We start from the raw sequence: 19306 nt of genomic DNA on the forward strand, positions 1-19306 counted from the left end.
GAAAGAACAGACCCCCTCATTGCCAAGGAATAGCATCTTAGGAACTGTGCATTACTCTGCTTCCCAGGTCAGCTGTCTGTGACCTCTCCATGTGGACTCAGGTGGTGGAGAGTCTGAGGTCCCCTGCCACTGTGGCCCACCGCTTGCATGGAGACATCACAAAAAGGAAGGCTTCCCTGAGGAGAATGGCAATGGTGAAGTTGGCATTAAGGATCCTCTGAGTTCCATGGGAACAGTTGGAAGTGAAACCCTTAGTTAACTGACATCGCATTTCTAGTTTATTCCAGTGGAGTTTTAAAGCTTAAACCTTGCCTCCTCCTTAATCTGCCTGGCTCTCTGGCCCAAGGAGAGTGGATGGACTTTGGGACTGCCTTTTCCTCAAAGGCCTTTTCCAAAATCTTTCGTGACTGGGCATGCTCAGCAATGGCAGTCTGGCTCCCAGAATGGCAGGGTTGCTGTATTTGGAGGGTGTTGCTTCCACAGGATATTAAGTGCTCCTCTGAGAGTTCAAGATTAACCTCTAGGCAAAACAAGTGCGCTGGCTTTCTGCCTCACTTCTTGCTTCTGCACAAGCCCAGATATTACCTTGGCGGGAAGACTTAACATTTTAAGGAAAGAGGAGGAGGAAGAAAGCCAATCATCCTAATGGCAAGGTGGATGCTGCTCTGTTTCCCAGAGAGTCCCTACGTTATCCTGCACTTGCTTTGCAGCAACTTCCAACAGGAACTGGACTCAGAGCCATGTCCTCGGCTCTGCCCTTAAGCTTCCCCAGAAGGTTCCCTAGCTCTGAGCAGCCAGTGGGTATTTGAGCAGCCAGCCATGTCACTCTTCTATGAGCTAAATAACTTTTTTTTAGGAATCAGAAACCAAATAGTTTGAGGATACCAGAAAAGGTGATGAGTTCGCTTTTCCTTAGCTGTACAAAAAAAAGTGTTCCATGAAAAAATCAGAAGGGCATTTTTAAAGGAATTTGGAATTCACTTTTCTGTTCATTTTATTTTTCATTTTCTTCTTAAATTTAGCTATTTCGGAAATTGCTTATTAAAACCAAAATGAGTGAATGAGTGAATGAATGAATGAAATAAAATAAAACCAAAGGTATCTTCTCCTGTCAGGCCAAATCTGACTTTTCTTTCATGGGAAGCTCACGGCAGCTTCTGGGAGAGAAGTGATCGCCTCTCCTGGGAATACCAGTACTATCTGGCTCAATCTCCATAAATACTATTTAGTTTGTACTTTTCCCAACTTTCAACTGCCTGGCCCATTCATGGGGTTTTGAGTCTTCCAGGGAACTTCTGAACTTTGCCACGGACTCAGTATTAAAAGCCTACACAGGCAAACACCTTTGTACTACGGTGGGATTCTACTGGCTGTGAGCCACGGTAGAGGTAGACTCTGCAACACGGTCTCTCTCTGGAGGAGCCTGTCTTCCCCAAGAGTGTTAAATGAGTATGCCAACTTATTCTGTTCCATGACTTCGATGCCTGAATAGAAAAACTTCCTCAGACCATCCACTTTATGGGAATATAGGAAGAACATGTGGACCAAAGTGAAGAGACTCAGAAATGTCAAGCCATTTTTAAAGTAATAAAATCTGATTTCAAATCAAACTATATAATTTGAGTTGTTTGTGTAAGGCGTTAAGCCCCAAATAACGATATCTTGAAAGTTAAAATATACAGAAGTTACAATCCCTTTCAAATAGATGTACAGAGAAAAAGCTAGAAGATCCTTGTTTTTTGTTTTTGTTTTGTTTTTTAAGATTTCATTTGTTTATTCATGAGAGACACACAGAGAGGAGCAGAGGCAGAGGCAGGGGGAGAAACAGGCTCCCCAAAGGGAACCTGATGTGGGACTCAATCCTAGGATTCTGGGATCACAACCTGAGCCGATGGCAGACAACCACTGAGCCACCAGGCATCCCAGATCCTTGTTCTTTGGCTCTTTACATTCAGATTACGACAAATTAGATCCACTCATCTTCATGATTCACAGATTCCATATCTGCAAAGATGTCTACTGGCTGGAATGTAACTGTTATCCCCAAGTCAATCCTCCCTGTCCTTCTGGGGTCATGAGAGACAGCAAAAAGTTGAAGTACTCAATGCACTCCTTTCTAGCTGAGGTCCAGGGAAGGCAGCTGAGTTCGAACAAAGGAGTGCTCTACCTTTTTGTTTCCATTCTTTCTACAAACAAACATCCTTTTTAATGGTCTATTTAGTGTCATGTTTTCCATATTTTAGTGACTTTTGTTGGTGATTTCATGGTGTAAAGTGGCTCCAAGCATGTGATGAAGTGCTGGCTAGTGCTCCTAAGCACAAAGCTGGAAGGGGCCTTAGGGGAGATTACACGTGTTATACAAGCTCTGCGTAGGCCTGAGTTACAGTGCTGCTGGCCATGAGTTCAATGTTGATGAATCAACAGTCTATAATAAAGTGCCTTAAGCAGAAACATACATAAAACAAGGTTGTGTATTGATGGGTGGAGGCAACTGTTGTGACCAGAGGCTGGCAGGAATCTAACCTCGTATTTCCACTAGGAGCAATGGTTCAGTGTTTACTAATTCAATGTTCACAGAAACTTTATAGAACACAACTACCATAAACAATTAGAACCAACTATTTCCTCAAGCTTATAACTGCCCTTTTAAGGTATTTTAACTCTTGTGGTCTCTCTTTGTTGTCAATTTTTGTTCACCCTCACTTATTAAGAATCAGTTGTGTGGGCAACACCATGATAATTCCTTAGAGGGTCCAGAGGTGACTAAAGCTAATATCCTTGCCCTGCAGAAGCTTCTGGTCCAGCAGATGGGAGTAAATTTGGATTGACAGAACCTAACAGCTTGAGGTAGGAATACTAATAATATCTTTTCAGGTGTTTACCATCACAGAATCATAAATTGCAAGACTTTGAAAACAACGGTGAGCTCACTGCCTCCTCCTTCGACATCTTTCTCACCTGGCTTCTGGGGCACCAAACCATCTCCCTGGTCTCGCCTTACCTGCACATTTCCCTTATTACTAAATGTCTGGCTGCCCCAGAACTCAGTGCTTGGGTCACATTCTTTTTTATCTACACTCACTTCCTTGGCCATAGTATCTGCCTTTCTGATTTTAAATATTAACTAGACCCTAATGGTACTCCCTGACCTCTAAGTTCACATATCCACCTGCCTGCCTGATTTCTCCATATGAAAGTCCAAGGGGCATGTCAAAATTATCTCAAACTCCTGACACCAGCTTCTGATCTCACCCCACTCCAAACTTCTCAGTCTGTAGTTTTCCTCATGTCAGTAGATAGCTATTTCTTCTGTGGCAAATTTTATATTCCAAGAATCCCACAATAATATATCCACTCTCATGTGCTCTTGCACTCTCCCATGAAGAAATGGAGTTTATTTCCTTTTCTCCAACTCTTGGCAGAAATGACTGCCTTGATGAAAAACATGTATCAGAAGTGACACAAGACTTCCATGATGATGTCAAAAGTTTGATACACAAAATACCAACAGCATTTTTCACAGAACTAGAACACATAATCTTAAAATTTGTATGGAACACAAAATATCCCAAATAGACAAATCAATCTTGAAAAAGAACAAAACTGGAGGTATTACATTCCCAGATTTCAAGATATACGAAAAAGCTCCAATAATCAAAACAATATGGTAATGGTACAAAAATAGACACATAGACCAATAGAACAGAATAAAGAGGCCAGAGATAACCATAAAACTCTATGGTCACTTAATCTTTGGCAAAGGAGGCAAGAATATGTAATAGAAAGACAGTCCCTTCAATAAACAGTATTGGAAAACTGCACAGCTACAGGCAGAACAGTGAAACTAGACCACTTTCTTACATCATACACAAAAGTAAATTTAAAATGGATGAAAGACCTAAGTGTGAGACCTGAAACCATAATAATCCTGGAATAGAGCAGAAGCAGTAATCTCTCTGGCCATAGCAACATTTTTCTAGATCTGCCTTCCAAGGGATACAAAAGCAAAAATAAACTATTGGGACTATATCAAAATAAAAAACTTCCACACAGCAAAGAAAATAATTAACAAAACTAGAAGACAACCTACTGAATGGGAGAACATATTTGCAAATGACATATCTAGTAAGGGGTTAGTATCCAAAATATGTAAAGAACTTACACAACTCAATGCCAAAAAAAAAAAAATTAAAAAATGGGCAGAAGACATGAACAGACATTTCTGCAAAGAAGACAGCCAGATGGCCAACAGACACATGAAAAGATGCTCAACAGGACTTAGTATCAGCAAATGCAAAGCAAAGCCACAAAGAAATCACTTCATACCTGTCAGAATGGCTAAAATAAATAATACAAAAAAACAACAAGTGTTGGCAAGGATGTGGAGCAAAAGAAACCCCTGTGTACTGTTGGTGGTAATGTAAACTGGTGCAGCCACTGTGGAAGACAGTATGGAGGTTCTTCAAAAAATTAAAAATAGGAATTGCCATACGATCCAGTAATTCCACCACTGGGTATTTACCCAAAGAATATAAAATACTAATTCAAAAAGATACATGCAGCCCTATGTTTAATTGCAACATTATTTACAATAGCCAAATTACGGAAGCAGCCCAAATGTCTATCGTTAGATGAAGAAGATGTGGTATATATATGCAATGGAATATTATTCAACTGTAAAAAGAATAAAATTTTTCCATTTGCAACAACATGGATGGATCTACAGGACATAATATTAACCGAAATAAGTCAGAGAAAGACAATGATTTGATTTCACTCCTACATAGAATTTAAGAAACAAAACAAAGAAAGAAAAAAGAGATGAACCAAAAAAACAGACTCTTAACTATAGAGAACAAACTGGTGGTTAGCAGAGGGGAGGTGGGTGGGGATGGGTGAAATAGGTGATGGGAATTAAGAGAGTACACTTATCACGATGAGCGCCGAGGAACATAGAATTGTTGAATCACTATATTGTACATCTGAAACTAATATAATAGTGTATGTTAATTATAACGGAATTAAAATTTTAAAAATGCTTTTGGGGAAAAATAACTTGGTACAGGTTCTACCTAGCTCTCTCTCTCTGAAGCCACTCACAACTGGAACCTTGGAACCCAGCCATCATGGTGTGAGGAAGCCAAGCAGCCATATGGAAAGGCCACATGTAGATGGCCCAACCTTAGCCAACAATCAGCATCAACTCACATAAGCAGGTGGGCAAACTCCCAGATGAAGCTAGCCCCCAACATTGGAGCTGCCTTGACTGACATTGAGCAGAAGCAAGCTGTTCCCTCAGAGCCCTGCCCAAACTGCAGATTTGTGAGCAATGTTGCTGTTGTTTACACCACTAAACATTTAGGTCCAATGGCTGTTTTTGCAGCCATAGCATTGTCAACACTGTTCAGGCCCAAACCATGGGGTCATCCTTGCCACCCCTCTTTCTCCCATATTCGTTCTTCCAATCTGTCCGGAAATGCTCACAAAACATATCAAAAATCTGAGCTCTTCTTGCACCTCCATTGCTCCTAATCTTTCCAGTAGCTTCCCACCTACCTTCCCTGCTTCCATCCTTACCCCTCTTTGATCTGATTCTCAACGCAGCAGCCAAAGTGATCTTATTAAAAATAAGTCAGATCATGTTAACTCTAATCAAAAGCTCAAACGACTTCCCATATCACTACACAATTTCCTCCCACCTCTCATGAGCTTTCTGTCCTCATTTCTTACTATCTTCAGTCTCCAGATCCACTGACCACTGCTCCTCTGTTCCCACCTGGGCCTTCAGACATGGTTCACTCCCTTACTTCCCTCAAGTCTTTACTCAATGTCACCTTTTGCATGGGGATGTCCCCAGCCATGGTATTCTCCTTCTCTGCTTCATCTTTCTTCCCAGCACTCCTTACCACTCACATCATTTTAATTATTTATCTGTTTTCTCACTTGCTACCCACCACACCACCAGCCTTATATACACAGAGACCACAGAACACGTAATAGAATGTTAGCTACATGATGACAGGGGTTTCTGTCTGTTTTACTCACTAATGAATCCCTAGCATCTTAAACAGTACCTGGTTGGCACGTTGAAGACCATTGATAAACATCTGTTGAATAAATGGATGAGATTAAATGCTCTGCAGGTTAGAGTCCTATCATCTAAATAGCCTTGGGGAAATCTGAACCCAATCTTCTGCTCTAGCTTTTATTCCAAGTAAAATACCTTTTAGCTATAATAATAGAATAACCAAATAAATCCATGAAGAAAATGTACTATCTTATTAAATAAGACATCTTTGGAAGTGTTTCCAAAGTTGATTATTTCAGAAGCACAATGAATGTATCAAGGACCTAAGTGTTTTCTATCTTTTCTCTTTACCATCTTTACGTAATGTATGTTTCTTATGTTGAAACTATAACCCCCAGTGCCATAGTACTTGGAAGTGAGACTTTTGGGAGGTTATTCGGATTAGATAAGGCGATGAGGGTGAGGCGCTCATGATGGGATTAATGCCATTATAAAAAGAGGAGGAGACGAGGGAATCTTTCTTTCTGTGTGCACCTATCAAGGAAAGACTACATGAAGATGACCAAAAAGAGGGCCCTCACCAAGAACTTGATCATTCTAGCACCCTGATTTGGGACCTCCAGCCTCCAGAATGTGAGAAATAAACATATGTTGTGTGAACCACCCAGGCTATGGTATTTGTTACGGCGACTCCAGCAGACTTGGACAGTGTGGCAGATTATATTTCCCAAAGACGGCCACTCCTATATATTTCTTCTACAACACATGCTCTTCATACAATATGATTGACACTTCTCCTACCAAGAGGTGGGGTCTATGTTCTCTCCTCTCAAATCTAGGTAGGAGTTGTAGACTGTTGATCCCAATCGACAGAGTAAGGTGGAAGTAATGCTATGTGATGCCAGGTTACAAAAAAGGATATGGCTTCCACTTGGCTCTCTCTTTCAGGATGCTTACCTGGGAACCCTGACAACACATTGTGAGGAAGCCTGTGCCACATGGAGCAGCTGACATGGAGAGGAATCGAGCCCTCCCTCTAGCAGGTAGTACCGATTTGCCAGCCATGTGAGTGAGCCATCTTGGAAGTGGGTCCTCCAGCTGTAGTCAAACCTTCAAATAACTATACCTCCAGCCAACATGTTCTTATTACCTCATGAGAAACTCCTAATCCAGAACCTTTCCCAAAATCCAAGATCACAGAAACCATGGAAGACTTTTGTTATTTTAAGCCACTACGTTTTGGGGTAATTTATTAGGGAGTATTTATGTGAACCAGATTGATGCCATCTTGGACAAATCTGCCATGATAACCCCTCAATGACCTGAAGCCTTTTTAAGCACACACACCCTACCCCTACCCCCAGCCCTACCATCCTTCCTTTTTGTTTAACCACACCCTTAAGTACACTCCTGGAGCATAACATCCTTGATCTGTGCTGGAGATAGGACTATCATTCTCAAACATTCTCCTTCTGGGTGGTCTCCCAGCCTTTAGGGCAATGAAAACAGGTCAAAACAGATTTTATAGGAGGTGAGGTTGCAAAAATCTTCTCTTGCCACCAGCCAAGACCTGTAAGTCCCTTTAATAAACCATTTCTTGCCAGGCTGTACTTGTCAGCCTTATTCTTCAGTCTTATAACCCCTTCGGCCTTTGGAGGTCATTTTGTCTATACCTCCCTTTCATGAAGCAGTATTGGATAATTAATACACTGAACATATTAGCTTTTATCCTTCATAGTTAAGGCATGGCTGCTACAGCTTGTGACATCGCATCATCGTTTCAGAAAAGCATGATGATATTCTAGGAGCAGATTTCAATCAATCTTATAAACCTCCAGCAACTAGAATCTTTGGAATTCAATTCTGGGTGTAGGATTGCATCACTAAGAACTACAGGACTGCTTAGTTATTTTATATTCTTTTCAAGCAAGGGCAGGGAGCTACTCTAAAGTCTACACATCTTTACCACTAGTAATCTTACTAATGAAACTGCATTGGTAGCATCCATTATGCATGCTAATTGAAAAGCCACCAACTGCATCAACAGAAACCTATCTCTTTTTTCTTTTCTTTTTTTTTTAACAGAAACTTATTTCTAACATTAATTATGACAACTGGTAAAGCCTCTGCTGTTGATCAGAGATAAAGATCATGGAAGCCTTTGCGGTAGCTGTTTCTGGAGTACAGGTTTCCACCCTAGGATGTAAATTCTCAATTAGGACAAACAACAGTATCTAGGCTATCACATAACTCTGAAATGCATACATGAGAACACACCACCTATGATGAAATATTTTAAGTATATTACAGACATTACAATCCTCAGAGTGGCTCTCTTGTCTCAAGCTCATTCCTACATCCCCTTTCACACATGCCCTTCAAGTCTTCCTATTAATTTCATTAGTTTCTGAGGAACCAAATCCACTCACACAGGGATGGATTTCTTTTCTGATGCTCCATTCAGGATGGGCTGCAGGTGCTCCGTTTTGGTTCTTTGATCATCTAAATGCATGCCCATTTCCCAAGGAAGGCAGTAATCCTCGTAGGCAGGTGAGTTCAAACCTGTGTTCAAGAGAGATGTACACGGTACCTCTTTCACTGCCTCATCGCTTGCACCTAGAGTCAAGATTCTTCATGGTTGCAGTAGGGGTTGGTCCCTTGGTGCCTACTGGATTAAGGACTGTGTTACTCCTTCATGGTTGTCTTCTGGTTTTCACAGGAGAACCACTGAAATGATACAGATACCATTAAATTCCTACAGCATACCTATGTTCTCCTCAGTCTCCATCTGAGGATGGACGGGAAATGACCTAGTCTCCTAGTGGCAGAGGTTAGCTAAGCTTTATCAAGCCGTGTGGTTGCCCTGACACTGACTAAGGAGAATGGAGAGGATAACCCAAAGGACAGCAGTGAATGTGAGGAGGAGACCTCGCGGAGCCTGGACTCCAGCCCTACTTCTGCCAACACAATGGTTTAGACCTGCTCCTCCACATTTTTTGCTCCTTCCATTTCCTCATCTCCAAAACATTAAGATCCTTCCTAGCTAGATTGGCCAGTTCTGGCTACATGGCTGTTACTTCTAGACAAACCCAGCAGTACTACCTGCTTAGCTGTTCCCATATTTCCCTCTTCCCTACTTTTCTCTCCATTTCTTCTCTTCCTTTATGCTCCTATCCCTTCTCTTCTGTTTCTCCTTCCCACCCTACCCACGTATATAGGGTACCTACTATGGCCTCAGAACATTCGCGGCCCTCAAGGAGTTCACCACTGAATAAAGGACATAATAATAATAATAATTACTATTATTTAAATGAGAATAAACACCAAAATGCTACTTGCTAATATTTACCATTCTCCGCCTATGTGCCACATAGCACGCTAAGAGTTTTTCATGCATCGGTTGATTTAATTCTGGCAGCATCTCTGGGTGGAAGGAAGTGTCCCAGTTTGTGTTTCAGAGAAGTCAAATGCTGCGCCTCAAATCTCACAGCTCCTACCTGACAGAGCTTCTTGGCCAAGCAAAAAAATCACTGTGCCTCGCTATAAGTGCTACCACAGAGATAGGACCCAAAACAGAAATGCTGACGAGGAAGAGAGGAAAAAGGATCTCTCTCCACATGAAGCTGGAAAGATCCTTTGAGAGGTAGCACTGAAGGATGAGAGGAGATTTACCTGATGGGGAAGAGTCTGTCGCCTGGTTAGATGACCTCATAACTTAGAAAATGATAAGGAATTTAGAAAGTTGGTGTCTTCTAAAAATATCAGAATAACAGAAATTACTTGGGTTTTCATGAGGCTATATATTAATGCAGATGCTGTATCTTTTTTATTATTATTATTTTGTAAAAAAAAAAAAAAAAAAACCCACTTCATGATTTTAGTTCTTGCTACATTTCCTCCCTTATGCTAATACTGAAAGGACGTGAGCCTTCTCTCTCAGCCTCCTCCCTGCCCTTCCCCCAGCTTCCAGGCCATACGTTTGTTAATCATGTGGTTACTTTTCCAGAGCCCAGTGCTTGAGCACACTTTATCTTAGGAAATGTTCTAGAATAGGCTGGGGGAAACCCCACTTTCTAGGAACATTGGCAATTACGTGAAGACCTTAGGTGACTGATTCTTTATTTTAGGTTCTGGCTTTGACTTATACCCAATCACATATTTCCAAGTCAGGAAGTGTGGAAATGTGAGGTTTTAGCTGCTCAGTGCTCACACGCTCCTCTGAGATGACAGGAATCAGGTTTCCTTGAGGAATCACTTCTCCTCCAGTCTCAGTTCAAGGCCTTGAAAGTAGTTACCTCCCCCAGGCCTGGCCAATCAAGGTCACAGTCCTACCACATGGCCATGCTGGGCTAATGAGCAACAGCTTTGGAACTTTCATGGTCTTCTTGGGAAAAAGGAAACATCTTCCCGTGCTGGTAACAAAGCTGGTGGCATATGAACCTGGCACTCCAGCTGCTCTTCTTTGCCACCACTTGAGACGAGCCTACCTAAAAATGAAGCTAACATAGTGTTTCTGCTCAGGCTGGGTATGCTCTTCATGGCTTTCTTCAGATCCACCCATAAGGTTCCTAGTGTCACTCCAGATGTGGGGACACAGTGACTGCTGATACTGCCTCTATTCAAAGGGTCAGTGCTGTCCCTCACCCTAGCTGAATTCCCCACATCCTGGCTGAGACCCATAACCTCTCCAGTTACTTAAAAATCTCTCTCTTGGAGATCCCTGGGTGGCGCAGTGGTTTGGCACCTGCCTTTGGCCCAGGGCGCGATCCTGGAGACCCGGGATCGAATCTCACATTGGGCTCCCAGTGCATGGAGCCTGCTTCTCCCTCTGCCTGTGTCTCTGCCTCTCTCTCTCTCTCTCTCTCTCTCTGTGACTATCATAAATAAATAAAGAAAAAAATATTAAAAAAAAAAATCTCTCTCTTGCTTAGTATGTTCCAAACACTGTCCTTGTCCCTGGCCAAGACCTGCCAGCCCCTTCTTCATGTCACAGATAGTACATCCTAGCAGTCAGCCTGGAGCTCTCTCAAAGCCATTACGGGCTCCTCCATCAGCAGGGTGACACCATTTTATGGCCAGAGAGACTTTGACTCTCCACTTTCCCCTGAGGCCCCAGAGTCTTCCTGATGAAGAACAAGGTGCCAAACAGAGAAAAGCAATCATCTAAAGACACAACAAAATGTTTCTGGAATATGTGTGTTTAAGTTTATTGGGAGGAGAAAATTGTACTTGTTTTATTTGGCAATCATAAACCTGTCTTAGATGTGCGTAGAGGATAACAAAATTCCTTCTCCATAACTTTTATTCCCACAGAGAGTGACTTCTCAAAGGCCACTAGACTGAGTTCAGGGACTAGAGATTGGTAAATAGCAACCGGCTGTCCTCCCTGGACCAAGCGCAGCTGTGGTCCAAACCCTAGTGCCAGGAACTTGAAACCATGTGCCAGGCCGTCACACCAGAGTCTGGGCCATCCTCATCGCTGTGGCCACTGGTGCCAAATGCTGAGAGGGCAGGTGGAGGTGGCTGGGCTTCCTCTCATTTTTAATTCTCCCATGGGGATAGAATACGGAGATGGGGACAGAGGAAAAGAAACATGAACAAGTGTTCTTGTTCAGCCCAGACTCTGGTTAGGAGACAGCAGCTCAATGCCCTTCATCCCCAGGAGACCTCCTGCTGTGTCTTCAGACATTTCTGGATTGGAAGGCTTACAGTCAGCCAACATGATTCCAGGCTCTTCCTCATTCTAGCTGTGTGACTTTGGATAAATGACTTTTCTCATTCATAAAATTAGGAATAATATAAATGCTACTACCACTTTGGGCTGACGATGAGCTACCATCTGTACGACATATCAGGGCACCATATCTGGCACGTAGACAGCAGGCCACAGTGGGAGTTAGCCTTCCAGAGGATATTACTTGGGGTTTACTTCTGTGAAACTGCAAAGCCTATACTTTCTTCCCCATGTTGAAGAAACTGCTTTTCCATTTAGGCCCAAAAGATCCAGAGACTTGATAATTTACAGGTTCAGCACAATGGTCAATAAGAGAATTCCAGCCTCTGCGTGAAGTGCCCTGCTCAACCCCGAAAACAAGCTTGCTTTGTTCTTTCCGTTCAAGGGTGAATGACATCACTGCTCCATTTTTTTGAAAACCAAATGCCGAAGTCATAGAGGCAGCTTTGCAGTTTCCCCACACATTTCTAATAGATTTCCCACAAGCTGGTATTGCAACCCCAAGCAAATCAAAAATTATGCAACACTTTTCTTAAATATCATCTACATAAAGAACATCAAGTTCTGGTTACAAAGCCATGAAGAGTTGGGAGAGGGAATTTCATAAAATACCCAGGGCTGGATATAAGGATGGAGGCGGTGTAGGTGGTAGATAGAGAACTGAGCAGGCAGGCAGACAAGCTCGGGTCCTGGACCCGGCCCCTCCGCTTACTAACTGCGCGGTCTCAGGCACAGCCGTCAACGTGTCCGGGCACATGTGCTCAAGTGTGCAATGCAGGGGGTGGGCTAAATCGTCCAGAAGGTACTTCGGGTCTGAGGTTCCAGTTCTGGAGGAGAAAGGGGACATGGAGAGATGTGAGATGCATAACAGAGCAGTACCGCATCCCACATCCAGAGAAGGCCAGGGGAGAGCGAAGGGGTCATGGCTTGAGTAGGGAGGACAAATGCCCGCTTTTCCCAATTGGGTTTAAGTGTTTCACATCCTTGACCTGTCCGTTTGCCTCAGCTGATTGGAAGGATCTAGGAATAAGAATATTATGAGTCCTCTGAGTTTGTCAGGACAGAACCCTGAGCTGCTGATGAGGAACCACTGCTCTGGAATGCGGGACTTCCCAGGAGCCTTAATAAGAACCTGGGCTGCTGATCACTTTATGATGACAAAGGTGTTACAAAATGCTGAGCACACCTGGGTCAGAAAGGAAGCTTAGTTTCTACGTGGGAGCAAAAGGATCTCACAGATCTCACAGAAAGCCAGGCCTTTCACCTGTGGATAAAACCTTGCACTCCCATCCCCACCCTCACCCAGCCATGTCACTTCACAAGGAGAATCAGTGTCAATATAAACAGACAGCTTTGAGGGAAAACAAGGCGGCTTGCTGTGCTGAGGAACAGGCTGAACTGAGGGTGTGCCTCTCTTGGGCCCGCTGCCCAGCGGTCCACCCTAAAGATAAGCCAGCCCCGACTGGCTAAGGCCTGGCTCCCCCACAAGCCAGCTGGGGGGCAAGTGTGCGTCCACTGTTCCAGCCCCCTGTTTCCACAGAGGCTTCTGACATCTGGGAGGCCAGCCAAATTGCCCATCTGGCCCACCCACCTCTCCCAGGCCCGAGGCCCTTCACATCAGTTCCCACCTCTGTTGGAAGAGCTTAGGCAAGAGGTCTCCCATTTCCCAAACCTGGAAAGACCTTGAAATGAATCATAAATATGGAAATACAGCAGTCTCTTGGGATCTCTGTTATAGGAAAGGGCTGGAAACAAGATATCTCATCTCCCCATTGGTGTCAGTGGCCCGGGAGTGTGGTTTTTCAGAAACATACATGGAAACCATTCCCATAGACACTGCAAGGGGAGAAAACCCATTATCGCCCAAAACAAACACCACCAAACACTGCTACCATGAGTAGGAACAAACAATAACCAGTAAGCCATCATGAACCCTGAGGAAACATGCACGGATGGGTTCCAGACTTGCCAGGAATTCCCACACCTTCATGCCTTTCAACATCCTGTCTTCTCCACCTGGAACACCTTTTACCACCTAATTTGCTCTTGTCTTCAAGACTCCCTGGAAATCCAAGGGCCGCTCTCCGAGTGCCTGGCCTGCCTCCCACAGCACACCTACAGCATGTCCTAGTTACCAGTGTGTGCCAATGTCTTCATTCAGAGCAGCTTCTGTGTGGGCCCCACCTGCCCAGCTCAGTGTGACAAAGAAAGAGCTCAACCAAAGACCTTAGATTGATGAGTAGTGACCAGATGATGGCCTTCAAAGGGCTTCCACTCCAGGAGTTCCTTGAGATGTTTTATCTCATTTTCCTTCATAACATGGTAGTACTTTTGTTTGGGGTATGAATTTATAATTTGTTTGGGTCTTGTCCATGGTAACATCTTCCTTCCAATTAATTCATGGATGGGGAAGGAGAACAAGCTTGCCCTGGCAGCCAAATACATAGCAGCCTGGAATCTCTCCTGGGACGGCAGCATTGACCAAGCAATGGCACTTTCCAACCCAGAGAGAGGTAGCCCATTCTTGAGAAAGTAGACATTGTTATTTCCATGTAACTGATTAGCAACTGAGGCAGAAAAGTCTCATGGCCGAGAGCCATGACTGTGCAGAATTGCTACAACAAAGCCAGCTCTCCATTCATTAATTCACCATTTATGTGGCAAGGACCTCCCCGGTGCCAGGCGCCTTGCTAAGCACCCAAGGTGCCCAAGGTGGTGAATACAACAGCCATGGTCTCCGTCATCACCACGTGGGTACGGGAGCACTGAGGTCAAACAAATAAACATATAATTGGATGCTGCAATTCATATCATGAAGGAAACGTACGGGATGCCAAGAGAGATTCTATGGGAGGGCGGGAGCAGGTGCTGATTGTCTGGCATTTGTTTATTAAGCACTTAGTGTGTGTCAGGGGCTCTGTGACGCTCAGACGGGGCTCATTTGAGCATGACCCTCAAGGATGCACCCAGGGCAGACACTCAAGGTTCTTTTATATATATATATAAATAATATATATATATATATAATATATATATAATATATATATATTAATTTTTATTTATTTATGATAGTCACAGAGAGAGAGAGAGAGGCAGAGACACAGGCAGAGGGAGAAGCAGGCTCCATGCACCGGGAGCCCGATGTGGGATTCGATCCCGGGTCTCCATCGCACCCTGGGCCAAAGGCAGGTGCCAAACCGCTGCACCACCCAGGGATCCCTCAAGGTTCTCCCCTTGGGAGGTCCTCAGGGTTTTCTGCAGCCCCCATCTCCTCATCTGTCAGAGCAGAGATAAGAGCAACTTCTCCACTTGTACATCTGGACAGGGAAGATCGATGCTGGAGCACTTTGTCTTTCAAAAATACTGGGTAAAATTAGTGTGGACTAAAAACTTGTATAGAAATAAGCCATTATGTCCTCGAGTTCAGATCTATATGTAATACACAGATCTCATTTCTTCAACCAGCCCAACTCTAAATTTTTATATGTAAAGTGTTTTTTGCCATATTTTGTTTAAAAGACCATAGCCCTGGGAGAGGCAAAACCATGGGACTGAGATGCATGGTCTCCTCAGGAACCTGCTGGGGAAGGTTGCTTTTCCTCCGCTCCCCATTCCTTCTCCGAGGCCTGAGACCAGCCAGGGAGCCTTTGGCCTCGTGTTTGCGTGAGTGACTCCTCCACCACAGTCTGGCTCCCAAGGAGACAGCGTGAGACCCCAAAGAGAATGAGATAGAAACCGGGTCCTCCAGGTGTGAGGGAGAGGCAGCCCTTCCGCCCCCTTGGGGCCCTGTCTGCAGGCCCCTCCACCTGCAGGCTGGGCTTGAGGCCTCACCGCCAGGTGAGGCAGGGAGGCAGGGAGAAGCTGCCCAGCCCCTGGGCCCGGGTGATTAAAATGTGGCCTTGAATGACTTCTTGATGGAAAGCAGAGCCTGGAGGCTCAGTGCGAGGTGCCAGGGCAGGCTGGAGTGGGGCTGCTGCTCTGGGGAGGCCTGGGGCCATGAAGCAGAGTCTGCCTTTGGCCCACATTGCCTCCCTCCCACCTGGGCCACCGGGGATTGGGCCTCTGCCCCGCTGCCCCCCACCCCTGGGGCAGAACGAGGAGATGCAGCCAGTGCCCTGTGGGCCCAGTGCAAGAGGCTGGGAGGATTTCCTCGGGAGGAGAAGCTGCAGGGAGTCTCAGAGCAGGAGGCCTGCGAGGTTCACCCCTCTCTCCTCATGGGGGTGGTGGCGGTGCCCCTGCGGGGAGGCTTTCGCACCTGCAGCTGCATTTGAGATTCCAAAGGAAGGCGTGCACAGAGCCCTGGTACTCCTTTTTTCCCCCTGCTCACCACAGGTGTAGCTTCCATCTGCCACCTTACAACGCTACTCCAGTAGCACCCACTATTCCCCATGCTGCGCCTTTCACCGGGAGTCCTGGGCTACTTTGGTTTGTAAACACAGGCTTTGTATATGGTAAACAGATTGAATTAAAGAACAACTATTTACACAGATTCTGAAAGTTAATACTTCTTTTAATTTCATTATTTAAAAAAATGTTTCTTATCAAGAGCAACATCTTTGAGGCTTCTCAAGAACTCTCATTTATTATCAACAAACTTCGGAGTCCCATGAGAACATTTCCTTTTCATTTGTAAATATATCATCTTTGGAATCCGTCTGTGATTTATTTGGTTGTTATGACTCATAAGTTAGAAGAGATTACCTAAAACTTACTCAATCATAGAGTTTTACATTTGGAAGGGGTTATTCAGGCCAGCATCCCTCCCCAGGCAGGAATTCCTCCTATAACCTTGGTCAGTGCTCTGCTTGAATACCTCCTACACTGAAAAGCTCACTACCTCCCATGAAAGCCTAGTTTGTTTTTGAAAGCTGCTCATCTTTAAGTTATATCCATCACAGAGGAAAGTTTTGTGTTACCCACATGTGCACTTCCAACCCCCACACAGAACTCAGCACATCAAAAATGTTCAATGAATGCTTATTGCATGAGCAAGGAGAAGTCTGAATTCATTCACTGAATTCATATTCATTGAAGATGTGTTATATGGCAGGTGTCACAGCAGCGGACAAGAAAGACATGGTTCCCGGCCCAGGAGGTGTTCTCATTCCAGTTGGAATGAAGTGTCCCTCCGTATTTCCCTCTCCTACTTAAATCTCAGCATAAGGAAGGCAGCAGGGAGCAGTACCACTAGGATAGATTGAGGAACAGTAGGGGTTTCTTGAATAATCCTAGAAATTACTCCGGAACCCTCGAGGAGGACAAGATTTCCTGTCAGGCTAGGCTGGTGGGCATTCTAAGTCAGTGTTGTTTGAACTTTTGAGAAATGTAAACTTATTTTATCCCTAAAGCAGGTGATGCAGGATATTCAGTATAGATATAAGGTGGAGAGGCTTCAGCACATACTTAACACTTTCCCACTCATTGACGTGTATATGTGTGTGTATATATACATATGTATATATGTGCACATTTATTTTATTCAAACATAAACACACACTCACATAAAAATGAAAGAATATTCACCAAATTTTAAAAAAACAATTACCTCTCGGGACGCCTGGGTGGCTCAGTGGTTGAGCATCTGCCTTTGGCCCAGGGCATGATTCCAGAATCCCAGGATCGAGTCCCACGTTGGGCTCCCTACGTGGAGCCTGCTTCTCCCTCTGCCTGTGTGTCTCTGCCTCTCTCTCTCTCTCTGTGTCTCTCAAGAGTAAATAAATAAAATCTTTAAAAAAAATTACCTCTAGGCAGTAGGATTATAAACTTATTTTTTTTTTGTTTTCTGTATTTGATACATTTTCTACAATAAACAAGCATTGCTTATGCAAAACAAATGACAAACAAAACCTAGCAGGTCCCATGAACTGGTGGTGCTGGTGGTGCCTTGGCGCTGCCTCCTCGCTGGTGCCTCCCTGCGTCCTGCCTCTGCCTCTCCGTACCTTCTTGGCCAGGTGTCCCAGCTCAAACATCATCTCCCCTAAAAGTTTTCTTGATGCCCCCAGCCCCAGGGGCCATGCACCCTCCTTTCTTTGTGTGTCTACCTAACTTGGTACGGACATTTATGATGACACCTATGACTCTGCATTGGGTCCTCCCCTGATTGTGAGCACTGGGTGACCTTGCTCTGTGCTGCTTGGTTCTGGACTCCAGGCCCCATCCTGGAGGTGCCTCACCCTCCACCAGCCTCCCAAGATGTGTGATGATGCTCATGCCTCACCTAGTTCACTGCTGCAGTTTGTTCCTGGCTTATATTATTTGTTTGTTTGTTTTAAGATTTTATTTATTTATTAGAGAGAGAAAGAGAGCATAAGCAGGGACAGGAAGGAAGTGGTAAGGTAGAAAGGGTTAGGGAGGAGGGAGGGGAGGGGGAGAGGGACAAGCAGACTTCCTGCTGAATGTGAAACCCCACATGCGACTTGATCCCAGGACCGTGAGATCATGACCTGAGCCAAAGTCAGATGCTCAAATGACTGTGCCACCCAAGTGCCCCTTGTTCCTGGTTTCTACTCTCTAGTTCAGGTCACATTGGCCCCTCTTCAATGGCTCCCTACTGTCTACCAAAAAAATGCAGCGCCTTAGGGAATCCAAGAGCCTCTACAATATGGCACCAACTCACCTTTCCAGCCCTATTTTTCTCCTTTGTATCCCCTCCCAGGACCACCCATCCTGCATCCAACAGGCCATGCTTTCCCAGCTGTGATCCTGCTGTTGTTTTAAACTGAAATTCTCTTCTCCATCTCTACCTTAGGAATTCCTAAAAATTTATCAAAAATTGGCATGCCTGGGTGGCTCAATCAGTTAAGGAACTGACTCTTGATTTCAGCTCAGGTCATGATCTTAGAGTCGTGAGATCGAGCACCACTTGGGGCTCCTCACTGAGCATGGAACCTGCTTAAGATTCTAAGATTCTCTCTCCTTTTCCCATAGCCCCTCCCCTCCACTTACATTCTCTCTAAGTAAAATGAAAACAAAAACAAAAATCAAAACAAAAAATTCACCAAAAATTAGGATAACACCAACAGCTACCCTTGAACTGTGATGGGGATGATACCAGGTGTGCGGAGCTCTTGGCACTGTGCTTTGCAACTGCTAAGTATATAATGAATAATAGCTGCTGTCATTATCATCATCACCAATGTGTGTCAAGCATCACCTTGCACTCTAAGGATAAGGAGTTAAAAAAAATTTTTTTAAAGGTTCTTGCACCCAGGCAGGTAAATAACTCACTATGCTACAATATGGTAAGTACTATGACAGAGGCAGAAACAAAAAGCTGTGGGAGCAAAGGGTAGGGGGAGAGACATGGCGAGAGAGGGTATTTTTACTGAGCCTTAATAGGCAAGTGGGAATCTCCCCAGGAGGAAAGGAAAGAATAAGGGAAGGAGCTCCAGGCAGAGGCAATGTCAAAACAGCCTCGGCCTTCCTCTTTTCTAGCACACTGCAGAGAATTGCCTCCCACTGTCCAGAGAGCACAGCTAGGGGGCTGAGCTGATGGGAAGGAGTCTATAGGAAGGAGAGTGAGGAGTGTGAGGAGACCTGGCCCT

At 44.5% G+C, this 19306-nt stretch overlaps 1 long non-coding RNA gene across 4 annotated transcripts in view; it reads right to left on the bottom strand.

Annotated features, from left to right (window-relative positions):
- LOC140637995 (uncharacterized) overlaps positions 1–17920 on the bottom strand; it is a 57528-nt gene extending 39608 nt beyond the window's left edge. The window contains exons 1-4 of one of the 4 annotated variants that reach the window (XR_012035113.1): positions 17702–17920; positions 17308–17455; positions 12475–12589; positions 8458–8755 (exon numbers count right to left, since the gene is read on the bottom strand). This is a non-coding gene — a long non-coding RNA (uncharacterized lncRNA). Of the gene's footprint in view, positions 1–8457; positions 8756–12474; positions 12590–17307 lie in introns of all 4 variants that reach the window. The other 3 variants (XR_012035112.1, XR_012035111.1, XR_012035110.1) reach the window with 3 other exon arrangements.
- Between the last annotated feature and the right edge of the window lie 1386 nt (positions 17921–19306).

This window comes from Canis lupus, chromosome 8 (genome assembly GCF_048164855.1).
Source record: "Canis lupus baileyi chromosome 8, mCanLup2.hap1, whole genome shotgun sequence".
Lineage (NCBI taxonomy): Eukaryota > Metazoa > Chordata > Mammalia > Carnivora > Canidae > Canis > Canis lupus.